Raw genomic sequence first — 14507 nt, forward strand, 5'->3', positions numbered from 1 at the left:
AGACAATCATTGGTTGACTGTCACCGTATAAAGGCTGGCCATGCAAAAATATTGAAAACCATTGGCTCTGACAGCTATCTTCCTTACGCCCTACACAGCAACTCAGCTGAGCATTCCTGTATTCCCCATGGGGAGGGTAGATTTAAGGTACCTTCACACTGAACGATATCGCTAGCGATCCGTGACGTTGCAGCGTCCCGGATAGCGATATCATTGAGTTTGGCACGCAGCAGCGATCAGGATCCTGCTGTGACATCATTGGTCAGAGCAGAAAGGCCACAACTTTATTTCGTCGCTGGCTCTCCCGCAGACATTGCTGAATCGGCGTGTGTGATGCCGATTCAGCGATGTCTTCACTGGTAACCAGGGTAAACATCGGGTTACTAAGCGCAGGGCCGTGCTTAGTAACCCGATGTTTACCCTGGTTACCAGTGTAAATGTAAAAAAAAAAAAACACTACATACTTACATTCCGGTATCTGTGGCGTCCTCCGGCGTTCTGCTGTCCTGCACTGTGTCAGCGCTGGCTGGCCGTAAAGCAGAGCACAGCGGTGACATCACCGCTCTGCTTTACGGACGGCGCTTACAGTGCAGGGAAGCATAGTAACATAGTAACATAGTTAGTAAGTCCGAAAAAAGACATTTGTCCATCCAGTTCAGCCTATATTCCATCATAATAAATCCCCTGATCTACGTCCTTCTACAGAACCTAATAATTGTAAGATACAATATTGTTCTGCTCTAGGAAGACATCCAGGCCTCTCTTGAACTCCTCGACTGAGTTTGCCATCACCACCTCCTCAGGCAAGCAATTCCAGATTCTCACTGCCCTAACAGTAAAGAATCCTCTTCTATGTTGGTGGAAAAACCTTCTCTCTTCCAGACGCAAAGAATGCCCCCTTGTGCCCGTCACCTTCCTTGGTATAAACAGATCCTCAGCGAGATATTTGTATTGTCCCCTTATATACTTATACATGATTATTACATCGCCCCTCAGTCGTCTTTTTTCTAGACTAAATAATCCTAATTTCGCTAATCTATCTGGGTATTGTAGTTCTCCCATCCCCTTTATTAATTTTGTTGCCCTCCTTTGTACTCTCTCTAGTTCCATTATATCCTTCTTGAGCACCGGTGCCCAAAACTGGACACAGTACTCCATGTGCGGTCTAACTAGGGATTTGTACAGAGGCAGTATAATGCTCTCATCATGTGTATCCAGACCTCTTTTAATGCACCCCATGATCCTGTTTGCCTTGGCAGCTGCTGCCTGGCACTGGCTGCTCCAGGTAAGTTTATCATTAACTAGGATCCCCAAGTCCTTCTCCCTGTCAGATTTACCCAGTGGTTTCTTGTTCAGTGTGTAATGGTGATATTGATTCCTTCTTCCCATGTGTATAACCTTACATTTATCATTGATAAACCTCATCTGCCACCTTTCAGCCCAAGTTTCCAACTTATCCAGATCCATCTGTAGCAGAATACTATCTTCTCTAGTATTAACTGCTTTACATAGTTTTGTATCATCTGCAAATATCGATATTTTACTGTGTAAACCTTCTACCAGATCATTTAATGAATATGTCTGTGTGACAGCTCTCCAGTGACCACACAGCGATGCTGCAGCGATCGGCATCGTTGTCTTGATCGCTGCAGCGTCGCTAAATGTGACGGGCAGCACGGTGGCGCAGTGGTTAGCACTCCAGCCTTGCAGCGCTGGGGTCCTGGGTTCTAATCCCACCCAGGACATCTGCAAAGAGTTTGTATGTTCTCTCTGTGTTTGCGTGGGTTTCCTCCGGGCACTCTGGTTTCCTCCCACATTCCAAAGACATACTGATAGGGATTCTAGATTGTGAGCCCCATCGGGGACAGTGATGATAATGTGTGCAAAACTGTAAAGCGCTGCGGAATATGTTAGCGCTATATAAAAATAAAGATTATTATTATTACCTTTAGCCTCAGCCAGAATTACCAGTAGTCAGTTAGAACAGATCCAACTGCAATCCATTGACAAACAAGTTGTCCAGACTAAAAAAAAAAAAAAACATTATTTCAACTGGATACATTTTTTTAACATTGAAAGCTAAATGGCCATCCATTTGAAACTGATCAATAAGGAAAAAATGGATGGCCAGTTAACAGATCTGTTTTCCATAGACTTCAATGTTAAAAGACCAGATCCAGTTTAAATCAATTTTACTTAGCACAACTTTCTGACAATAAATTGCTGCTGGATCCGTTCTACTGAAAGGCTCTGTTCACATGTACAGTAATCAAAGGCGATGTTCACATTTCCACCAACAATTTAACATAACTTAAGCATACAGCATCCAGCTAAAGCAAAAAATACTTCAACTGGCACCAGTTCTTGTGTGGTCTTTGTTCAGCCGATCACCCAGGTCTGGACCTAGCACACACAAGAAATACTTCAGTTGCCACCATGCTGATCTCCCCACTATTTGTGGAGGAGCAGATCACAATCTATTGTTCCCCATCAGAGTGGCTGCACAAGAATTACTGACAACAAGACAACAGTTTAACAAGAAAGTGAATCAGAAAAGTCACAGCATATATAATCCCGAATCTTCCAGAAACATTCCCACACGTGTTTATCCCACCAGCCTCTCACTTGCAGGGACAACTGCCCTTTGACATCACAGCACTGGTACAAGCTCACTGACAGTGTAAGGAAGAAGTATACTTACGAGATGGGACGTAGCAGATGCTCAGGTCTCACTGGGTTCTTGGATCCTTGATCCTGGAAGTCCTTAGTCCTGGTGGTCTATAGTTATGGAGGTCCTTAGTCCTGGGGTTCAGGTGAGATCAGTCACAGATTGCGATAGTTCTGAAATCTCAGGACCTTAGGTGACAGCTTTATCCCCTGACTCTCCAGGTTTTGGGCGGGGTAGTGTTTGAATTCGGTGCTCTGGGGGGCTCATGGTGTCAACTTCTTGTCACTTGCTATCCTGGAATTCTTTATCCTGGAATTCTTTATCTATTGGTATGCAATGGTATGCAATTGTTCCCAATGTTTTGAATACACTTGGTCCCCAGCTGGCTGCCTGTGTATTATCATGCAGACATGGTAGTAGCCCTACTTCAGCCCTGGTGGTGTGGGGAAGTGTGTAAAACAGGAATTCCCCCACTCCTGCATCCTCCCCTTACATGCCTGAGTTAAATTTGTCCTGTGTGTGGCACCCATGAGCCAAGTATGCCTTAATATGTAGAGAAGTGATGACATCCAGTCAGTTTTCTGTCATAGATACAGTTCTGGAGCAAATATGGGATTTCTCAGGTTATAGAAACATTCACTGACACACAATCCTCCAAAATTCACCTCACAACTCGTCATCTCCTCTTTGCGTTTCACATGAGGAGATTTTTTTACATTTTTTTTTCTCAACATTTTTTTCCTCGAAATTTGAAAAATTATTGAAGGGTGGAAAAGCGCATGACATTTTTTTTAAAATAAGTTTTTGAAGAGTTTTACTTCAAAATCTATCGCAATCTCTTCTAAACCTCTTCAGAAAAAAATGTCTCTAAAAAATATTGTTTCTTGAAGCAACTCGCATTAAAAAAAAATCAGTGTGCACATAGCCTGAGAAATAGATGTATGTCCTAGAGTAGGTATAAAAAGTCATCAAGAAAAGTGAGACGATTTTTTTTTCACTTATCCATATACAATCCGTTTTTTTACCGCAGCGTCTAATACCCATTTACAGTTTCCTAAGGTACAGAAGTGCAATATATCCCTAAATATCGGATGTTGCACTGTGGCTCGGTATGGCATCTGATTTGTGCCCCTATAGACCTGAACGGGCGAGTCTCATCCCATTTTTAGAATAAACTTGTGCATGCTGCCATGTTTTCACATTCAGAAAATAATCGCTCCTCTGCAGCGCCCTCTAGAATAACATTGGTCCGAGTGCTGTCTATTTTGTACTTGTGCTGTCCATTTTGTACTTGTGCTGTCCATTTTGTACTTGTGCTGTCCATTTTGTACTTGTGCTGTCCATTTTGTACTTGTGCTGTCCATTTTGTACTGGTGCTGTCCATTTTGTACTGGTGCTGTCCATTTTGTACTGGTGCTGTCCATTTTGTGCTTGTGCTGTCCATTTTGTGCTTTTGCTGTCCATTTTGTACTTGCGATACGATACGATGCACTTTATTAATTCCGTGGGAAATTATGGTATCACAGCAGCACAACTTACATCATAAGAATCATAAAATGAATTACTTAGTTGACATGACGGTTTGTTGACAGAAGGACATTATACATTAGAATAGGACATACTCAGCGGGTGAACTGAAAAGTAGGAGAAATAAAGTAGACAATCACCTTTATGATTTAACCCTAATGTTATTGTTGTACATACCCATAGCAGTTAGCACAAACGATTTCCTAATTTTTTCCTTCTTACACCTCAGAAGTATTAGCCGGTTACTGAAGGTGCTCTTCTGTCTCATGAATAGCTCATATAGTGGATGTGCATTATTGTTCATAATTGCCCTACACTTTCTCAGAGTTCTTCTCTCCACTACCTCCTCAAGAGAGTCCAGATTGCAGCCGACAGCAGAGCTTGCCTTTTTGATAAGCTTATTCAGCTTATTAGCATCAGAGGCCTGCACACTATTACCCCAGCATATGATTGCAAAAAAGATGTCACTTGCCATTACAGACTGGTAGAACATTTCTAACATTTTGCTGCACACATTAAAAGACCTCAGGTTCCTTAGGAAATAAAATCTGCTCATCCCCTTCTTGTAGACAGTCTCTGAGTGGCATCTCCAGTCCAGTTTGCTATCCAAATGGACCCCCAAATATTTATAACTCTCCACCTGCACTACCTCCTGACCAGCAATAGTGATCGGTAAGCATTCCAACTTAATCCTGCTATAGTTGGTGTTGTGAATTCTGTTGCCAAGCCCCCTCCTGTGGTCATGAATGGTACTTCGGCTGGTTCTGTCCATGAGCTTCCTCTGACGAAAGTGAGTGGGGATGTGGCTTCTGAGTTTCCTTCCACAGGTGACGAAGTTAATTCGTTAGGTGGCGGCTCTATTTGACTCCATTTAGATCTTTCCTCCATGCCACCAGTCAATGTTCCATGTTATGATTAGGTAGTTCAGAACCAAAATGGACCTTGAGGTACAGGGCATACAAAGTGACCTGTCAATAATCAAAACATAGGACGAGCTCTGAGACGTGGAAACTTTGCTGACCGCAATCCCTGATCCTATCATACCACACTAGAGGTAGCCGTGGATTGCTCCTAACGCTCCCTATGCAACTCGGCACAGCCTGAGAAACTAGCTAGACCTGAAGACAGAAAAATAAGCCTACCTTGCCTCAGAGAAATTCCCCAAAGGAAAAGGCAGCCCCCCACATATAATGACTGTGAGTAAAGATGAAAATACATACACAGAGATGAAATAGATTTAGCAAAGTGAGGCCCGACTAACTGAATAGACCGAGGATAGGATAGATAACTTTGCGGTCAACACAAAACCCTACAAAGAACCACGCAGAGGGGAGCAAAAAGACCCTCCGCACCGACTCACGGTACGGAGGTGCTCCCTCTGCATCTCAGAGCTTCCAGCAAGCAAGAAAAAGCAATATAGCAGGCTGGACAGAAAAATATAGCAAACAAAAGAAACACCAGCAGAACTTATCTTATGCTGGAGAAACAGGCCACAGGAACATCCAGGAAGCAAAAGGACAAACACTGGAACATTGACTGGAGGCTAGGATCAAAGCACTAGGTGGAGTTAAATAGAGCAGCAGCTGATGACTTAGCCTCATCACCTGAGGAAGGAAACTCAGAAGCCGCAGTACCACTCATGTCCACCAACGGAAGCCCATAAACAGAATCAGCCGAAGTACCACATTTGGCCACAGGAGGGAGCCTGACCACAGAGTTCACAACAGTTCCAGTATTGGTCTTGCTCTCTTCTGGATCGTTCTTGTGACCTGTCTCCTCTGCATAAGCTAAGTTCTGCTTGTGTTTCTTTTGTTTGCTATTTTTCTGTCCAGCCTGCTATTTTGATTTTTCTTGCTTGCTGGAAGCTCTGGGACGCAGAGGGTGCGCCTCCGCACCGTGAGTCGGTGCGGAGGGTCTTTTTGCGCTCTCTGCGTGGTCCTTTTGTAGTATTTTTGTGCTGATCGCAAAGTTACCTTTCCTATCCTCAGTCTGTTCAGTAAGTCGGGCCTCACTTTGCTAAATCTATTTCATCTCTGAGTTTGTGATTTCATCTTTACTCACAGTCATTATATGTGGGGGGCTGCCTTTTCCTTTGGGGAATTTCTCTGAGGCAAGGTAGGCTTTATATTTCTTTCTTTAGGGCTAGCTAGTTTCTCAGGCTGTGCCGAGTTGCCTAGGGAGCGTTAGGAGCAATCCACGGCTGCTTCTAGTGTGTGTGATAGGATTAGGGATTGCGGTCAGCAGAGTTCCCACGTCTCAGAGCTTGTCCTATGTTATTTATAACTATCAGGTCATTTTGTGTGCTCATAACCACCAGGTCCACTGTTGTCCTAACCACCAGGTCATAACAAGTTGGCCACCAACTCCTTGGTTTTCTTAACATTTAGTTGTAGATAGTTACCATTGCACCAATCCACGAAATTCGACACCACCCTTCTATATTCTTCATCCACCCGATCTCCCCTAATACATCTCACAACCACGGAGTCATCCGAAAATTTTTGAAGGTGGCAAAGTTCAGATTTATACTGAAAGTCTGATGTATATAGTGTGAATAGAAAGGGTTCAAGCACCGTTCCCTGGGGGTCACCTACACTGCTCATGACCCTGGACAGATCGATTATCCTCCCTTTTTGACCTCACTCCCCTGAAAAATGACAGACACATTTTCTTTTGGATATTAAACGGCCACAGCAGCCAATTTATTAGTAATTACCAAGACTCTTGGTAGGGTCCTTGAAGTCATAAAAATTCTAAAGTCTGGTGGTCTATGTTTCCATGGCATTGCCCCTTCCCCCCCCCCCCCCCCGCTTTTTACTCCTAGCCGCGTTTAATTTTAGCTCAGGAGCACCGCGAGTCCAGGGGAAGAGGTTACCTCCATTCTGTTAACGTGACCCCGATGTTCCATCGCCAGGTGTCACTCAAAACTCACGACCATGTGACCCCGACATACCATCGCCGGATGCCACCCATTACCACCAGCCCACCACCAGGTAACCAACCAATGAAGGGGGTTTGTGGCCTTTTAAAGAATCCCCACTTCAAATTTTTACCGACTTTGAGGACTCACCAACGCCACACCGAGAGCACCTCGCCTCAGGAGCTCGAGACCCCACCAACTAGCAATGCTGTGGCCTTCATTATCCCTCCTTGCAGCACTGCGATCCACACATCCATCCCGGCTGCATTCAGGTGTACCCCGTCAGCTCGCCAAAATGCCCTATGCACATCCTCCAGGCCCGCACGGCGAACCGCCACTCCCCCTCTCTGCACTACGAATTTGGATATTGCTTTATTAACCTTCATGCGTGCTTTGTTAACCTTCGGCACTGACCGCGCTCCTCGCCAGAATTTTCTAGGCACAATGTCAGACCATACTACTTAGAGGGACATACACAGAGGGAGCACCTCCGTACCGTTAGTCGGTGCAGAGGGTCTTTTTGTCCCCTCTGGGTGGTTGTTTGTAGGTTTTTGTGCTGACCGCAAAGCTATCTTTCCTATCCTCGGTCTATTCAGTAAGTCGGGCCTCACTTTGCTAAAATCTATTTTCATCTCTTTGTTTGTATTTTCATCTTACTCAGTCATTATATGTGGGGGGCTGCCTTTTCCTTTGGGGAATTTCTCTGAGGCAAGGTAGGCTTATTTTTCTATCTTCAGGTTAGCTAGTTTCTCAGGCTGTGACGAGGCGCCTAGGTTCTGGTCAGGAGCGCTCCACGGCTACCTTTAGTGTGGTATGATAGGATCAGGGATTGCGGTCAGCAGAGTTCCCACGTCTCAGAGCTCGTCCTTTTTTGTAACTAAACAGGTCACTTGTGTGCGCTTAACCACTAGGTCCATTGTGGTTCTGAATCACCTGTTCATAACAGCCAGCCCCCTATGTTTGTTAGATTTAACAGGCACCGTGCTAGCCAGCTCGTTTTCCAGGGTCCTTTGTGAAGGACCCCGGAAGCAAGATGGCGGCGCCCATTCCTCCACGTGTTCCCTGGCTTCGCAGCGCTGCCCCTGTACCGCTAGCCCACTGGATCGCTGCCTGACATTTGCAGGCTGAACGGCGGGGGGGTCGCTGCGTCTCCCAGCTATATAGCTGCCGCGCTGGGGGATTACTGCTGCTGAACGCCCTGCAGGGGGTCCGCCGCGCTGGGGAATTACCGCTGCCGAATGATCTTCAGGGGGATCGCTGCGCCTCACTGCTATGTGGCCGCCGCGCTGGGGGATTGCCGGTTCGGACGACTCTGCGGGGGGGTCGACACCCGCACCTCTCCTGGCCTGCACTCTTCCAGGCCGCACAGGCTGCACAGGGGGGGGCCCCAGCTCTCTGCCTGCCTTTCTTGACCGTTGGAGCCACCGGGGATGCCCTCTGGCAGCCCATCTCCGAGACCCCCGCTACGTGAGGATCCCGTCCCGGGCGTGCTGGCACATGGGCCTCTCAGAGCACCGGACCTACGCCCAGCTGCACCGACCCGACGTCTATTTGTCCCCGCTCTGGATCTATGTGCCCCAGTCGACATAGCTGGGCTACCCCCACTACTACCACCTAAGATCCCACTAATGGTCGTCTCTAACCAGCCCGGAGGGTGAATGGATGCAGCGGCCTGCAATTTACCTATCAGGTCCTCCATACTCGGTGAGTACTTGTTATCCAGCCGTCTGTCTGTGGTCAAAGAACACCTAGGTCCTGCCCAGTCCTTTTAACCCTTCCCTGAGACCACACCTCCCATTATCCTCTGTCATTTCTTCCCTGCTGTCCCTTTCACCCAGCCCCACCCCCCATCCCCTCCACCTCCCTGTCTATTCCAAACCACTAACTCTCTTCCAGTGTCATGTCCGCTTTCCCCTATCCTTGCGTGCGCGTTCAGCGGATACTGTAATCTGCTTGACACAACTGCTCCCATCTGTACAAACTGTGGCCGATCTGATGATAGTCAGTTATCCAATTTCTCATCCCCACCTCCACCTTCATATCAGTCATCTTTTTGTGTAGTAAAGGTGGCTGCAGGGAATTAAATGCACTCGAGAAATCAAAGAACATCGCTCGCACCGTGGTTCCATCAATCTCCAGAAATGAATGTACACTATGTAACAGAGAGAGAATAGCATCGTCCACCCCCAATCTATGTCGGTAAGCAAACTGAAGGGGATCAATAAAAGCGTTAACCCTCGGTCTTAAGTGAGCAAGAACTAATCTTTCCTAGGCCTTCATAGCATGAGATGTTAAGGCTACAGGACGATAGTCATTTAGGGTTGCAGGAGAAAAAGTCTTGGGTACCGGCACCAGACAGGAAGTTTTCCATAACACTGGTACCCTCTGTGTTTGTAGACTTCCATTAAATAGGAGTGTAAAGACAGTACACAGCTGGTCTGCACAAACTTTAAGGACACGTGAGCGGAGTCCATCTGGTCCTGCTGCTTTACCAATGTTAAGTGACTTAAACTGCCTCCTCACATCATTTTCGGATACTGTAAAATTAGTCTGCTCCTCCTCCAATATCGATGTTGCAGAATTTGCACCCAATTCCCCTCCACTTCCAGTTGGCAGTACACATGTACTGCTAAATCTATTGAAATACTCGTTCATCTCATTAGCCTTGTCCAGTTTTCCTCCACCGTGTTCAGACCTTACCTTAAGCCCAGTCAGTAATTTCATTCCTGACAAAACCTCCCTGGTATTATTGTGGGACAGTTTCTTTTCAACTTTAATTCTGAAGGCTTACTGGGCCTCCTTTATTTTATACTTCAATTCATACTGTATCATTTTAATTTCCTCTTTGTCGCCTAATTTAAATGCCTTTTTTTCCTGTTGAGCAAATGCTTCAATTCCTTTGTTATCCATGGCTTGTTTGCAAAACACCTAATCTTTTTAGCTGGCACCAGCATATCAGTGCAGAAGTTAAGGTACCTTCACACTGAACGATATCGCTAGCGATCCGTGACGTTGCAGCATCCTGGCTAGCGATATTGTTCAGTTTGACACGCAGCAGCGATCAGGATCCTGCTGTGCTATCGTTGGTCGGTGCAGAAAGTCCAGAACTTTATTTCGTCGCTGGACTCCCGCAGACATCGCTGAATCGGCGTGTGTGACGCCTATTCAGCGATGTCTTCACTGGTAACCAGGGTAAACATCGGTTTACTAAGCGCAGGGCCGCGCTTAGTACCCCGATGTTTACCCTGGCTACCAGCATAAACGTAAAAAAAAAACAAACACTACATACTTACATTCCGGTGTCTGTCCCCCGGCGCTGTGCTTCTCTGCACTGTGTAAGCGCCGGCCGGAAAGCAGAGCACAGCGGTGATATCACCGCTGTGCTTTCCGGCCGGCGCTCACAGTCAGTGCAGAGAAGCAATTTGTTGTAAGCTGCCATTTTTCCAAACTGTCTGAGGGCTTCAATTTCGCATGCTGAGCTATAGATTTTATTGGTATAATTTCAGGCTGCATACTAGGTTTTTTATTGCTTTTTTTGGTGAATGCACCTGTACAGGTTACTGTTTTATATTTTAATAGACTTTTATCGACGTGGTGATACCAAATATGTAGATTTTTTTTTTTTTACATTTATATATTTTTTACTGGGGAAATGAAGGAGCGATAATTGTTGTTTTTAAATATGTATTTTTTTTACTTTTCACTTTAAGTCCCTATTGAAGACATCAATTTGAAAAAGCTTGATCGCTTGTTGTATATACTGGAATACCATGGTAGCGGTCATAAATGCAGTACTGCCAATCGCTAACCGCAGTACTGCCAATCGCTAACAGTAGACCTGTCAGTCACTGGCAGCAGTACTGTAAGGCTATGTGCACCCGTCAGGATTTCTAGCAGAAATTTTCCTGACAAAAACCAGACATTTCTGCCAGAAACTCATGCGTTTTTTCACGTTTTTCATGCGTTTGACACTTTTTTTGTGCGTTTTTTCCCAAATGCATAGAATTGTGGGAAAAACGTGGAAAATCCGCAAAATTAATGAACATGCTGCTTTTGTTATCGCGATGCATTTTTTTCGCAGGAAAAAAACGCACCATGTGCACAAAACATGCAGAATGCATGCTAAATGATAGGATGCATAATGTATGCATTTTAAATGAGTTTTTATAGCGTTTTTATCGCGAAAAAATGCGAAAAAACCTGAACGTATGCACATACCCTAAATCTTTGGTAGCAGTCATAAATGCAGCTTTCATTGATTGACAGTATCATGAAAGGGATTTATAGCAGAGTTTGGAGCTCAGCTGGTCTCAGCGTTTTGTGGAGCGGGCACCAGCTTCATCTATGACATAAAGGTAAATCACGGAGCCTCTAGTAGTTAATCTAGAGTAGAGAATATTAATAACATTTGTGTTTCAATTACTCAGTTGTGTTAATAATATGACTAAAAATTGCCCAAAATTTGCCAAGTGTTTTTGAGGAGTTTTGAGTTACAGAGGAAGAATTTAGTGCGTTTCTGGTCTAAAAACTCATCAAAACACAGTATGATCAGTGTTTTTTGAGATGGAAAAGTCCAGTAATTTCAAAAGAAATCCGTATCAGAAATCCTTGCAGATTGTTAATGTAATTTTCAGTTCTTTTTTTAAGATAACAGTTTTTACAGCTTTTTTTGTTGCGCTTTGGCTTAATTGACAATATTACAGTAAATTCCACTAGGAACACACAACTTTTTTTAAACGCAATATGCTTTTTGCAACCACATTATAAAAAAACTTACTATATGAACAAAGTCTCTCAAAATCCACCAAAAGCTTATTCAAAGAGTGTATGAGGCAATCACAATAAAAAAAAACAAAAAACAAAACACTGCATGAACAAATTCCGAGGGTCATTTTAGTATTGAAATTAGTGCTGATTTCTTGTGGCTTTATTTATTTAAATGGGATATTAAGGTACCTTCACACATAACAATATCGTTAACGATATCGTTGCTTTTTGTGATGTAGCAACGATATCGTTAACTAAATCATTATGTGTGACAGCGACCAACGATCAGGCCCCTGCTGGGAGATCGTTGGTCACTGGGGAAAGTCCAGCACTTTATTTTGTCGCTGGATCTCCCGCTGACATCGCTGAATCGGTGTGTGTGATGCTGATTCAGCGATGTCGTCACTGGTAACCAGGGTAAACATCGGGTTACTAAGCGCAGGGCCGCACTTAGTAACCCGATGTTTACCCTGGTTACCGTTGTAAATGTAAAAAAACAAACACTACATACCTACATTCCTGGTGTCTGGTCAGGTCCCTCGCCTTCAGCTTCCCGCACTGACTGGTGAGCGCCGGCCAGCCGTAAAGCAGAGCACAGCGGTGACGTCACCGCTGTACTTTACGGCCGGCGCTTATCTTGACCCACTCCTCCATGCAGATCTTCTCCAAGTTATCTAGGTTCTTTGGGTGTCTCATGTGGACTTTAATCTTGAGCTCCTTCCACAAGTTTTCAATTGGGTTAAGGTCAGGAGACTGACTAGGCCACTGCAACACCTTGATTTTTTGCCTCTTGAACCAGGCCTTGGTTTTCTTGGCTGTGTGCTTTGGGTCTTGTCTTGTTGGAAGATGAAATGACGACCCATCTTAAGATCCTTGATGGAGGAGCGGAGGTTCTTGGCCAAAATCTCCAGGTAGGCCGTGCTATCCATCTTCCCATGGATGCGGACCAGATGGCCAGGCCCCTTGGCTGAGAAACAGCCCCACAGCATGATGCTGCCACCACCATGCTTGACTGTAGGGATGGTATTCTTGGGGTCGTATGCAGTGCCATCCAGTCTCCAAACGTCATGTGTGTGGTTGGCACCAAAGATCTCGATCTTGGTCTCATCAGACCGGAGAACCTTGAACCAGTCAGTCTCAGAGTCCTCCAAGTGATCATGAGCAAACTGTAGACGAGCCTTGACATGACGCATTGAAAGTAAAGGTACCTTACGGGCTCGTCTGGAACGGAGACCATTGCGGTGGAGTACGTTACTTATGGTATTGACTGAAACCAATGTCCCCACTGCCATGAGATCTTCCCGGAGCTCCTTGCTTGTTGTCCTTGGGTTAGCCTTGACTCTTCGGACAAGCCTGGCCTCGGCACGGGAGGAAACTTTCAAAGGCTGTCCAGGCCGTGGAAGGCTAACAGTAGTTCCATAAGCCTTCCACTTCCGGATGATGCTCCCAACAGTGGAGACAGGTAGGCCCAACTCCTTGGAAAGGGTTTTGTACCCCTTGCCAGCCTTGTGACCCTCCACGATCTTGTCTCTGATGGCCTTGGAATACTCCTTTGTCTTTCCCATGTTGACCATGTATGAGTGCTGTTCACAAGTTTGGGGAGGGTCTTAAATAGTCAGAAAAGGCTGGAAAAAGAGATAATTAATCCAAACATGTGAAGCTCATTGTTCTTTGTGCCTGAACTACTTCTTAATACTTTAGGGGAACCAAACCGAATTCTGGTGGGTTGAGGGGTTGAATAATAAATGACCCTCTGAAAAGACTTTTCACAATTTAAAAAAAAAAATAAACAAAGAAATAACATTCTTTTTTGCTGCAGTGCATTTCACACTTCCAGGCTGATCTACAGTCCAAATGTCACAATACCAAGTTAATTCCAAATGTGTAAACCTGCTAAATCTGCAGGGGGTTGACTACTACTTGTAGGGACTGTAAGTCAAGATGTGCACAGTGCCTTGTGGCAAAATGGTTTTTATAGCGTTTTTGGAAAATACTATTGACTTTTTCACAGATCCCCAAACACAATGCTCTTTTATGATCTCTACTCTTCAAGTAATATGATCAGATTGATGTTTTACCAGAATTTGTTCACGTCACATTCCAGTGACAATGCAAAAGGCACTGGGGTCAAGAATCACCATTTTTTCTTTATTAATTTGTGCCAAGTTTCGCAAACTTATTCATGGGGCGATTCGAGTCTTTCTAAGCCTGTTTTTTATGACAAAATAAGGCTTTATAAGCGCTTCATAGATGATCTGATCATCATATGGAAGGGGACATAGGAGGAAGTGGCACAATTAATAAAGGAGCTCAAAAATAACACCTGGGGGATTACCTTTACATCACAAATTAATAAAGAAAAAATGGTGTTTCTTGATTTAGAGATCAGCCATAATGGGAAAAAAATCATCACCAAATCCCACTTCAAAAAAGTGGATTCAAATGGCTTTTTAGATTTCAATAGTGCACGTTACAAGAAGTGGAAGGTCAATATACCCCACAGCCAATTTTATCGCATCAGAAAGAATTGTACGAGAGAATCTGATTATGTAGCTCAGTCTAAAATTTTAAAAAGAAAATTTAAGGAAAAAAGATACCCGAAAAATTTGATAAATGGTGCATATA

Source organism: Ranitomeya imitator, chromosome 2 (assembly GCF_032444005.1).
Source record: "Ranitomeya imitator isolate aRanImi1 chromosome 2, aRanImi1.pri, whole genome shotgun sequence".
Taxonomy (NCBI): Eukaryota; Metazoa; Chordata; class Amphibia; order Anura; family Dendrobatidae; genus Ranitomeya; species Ranitomeya imitator.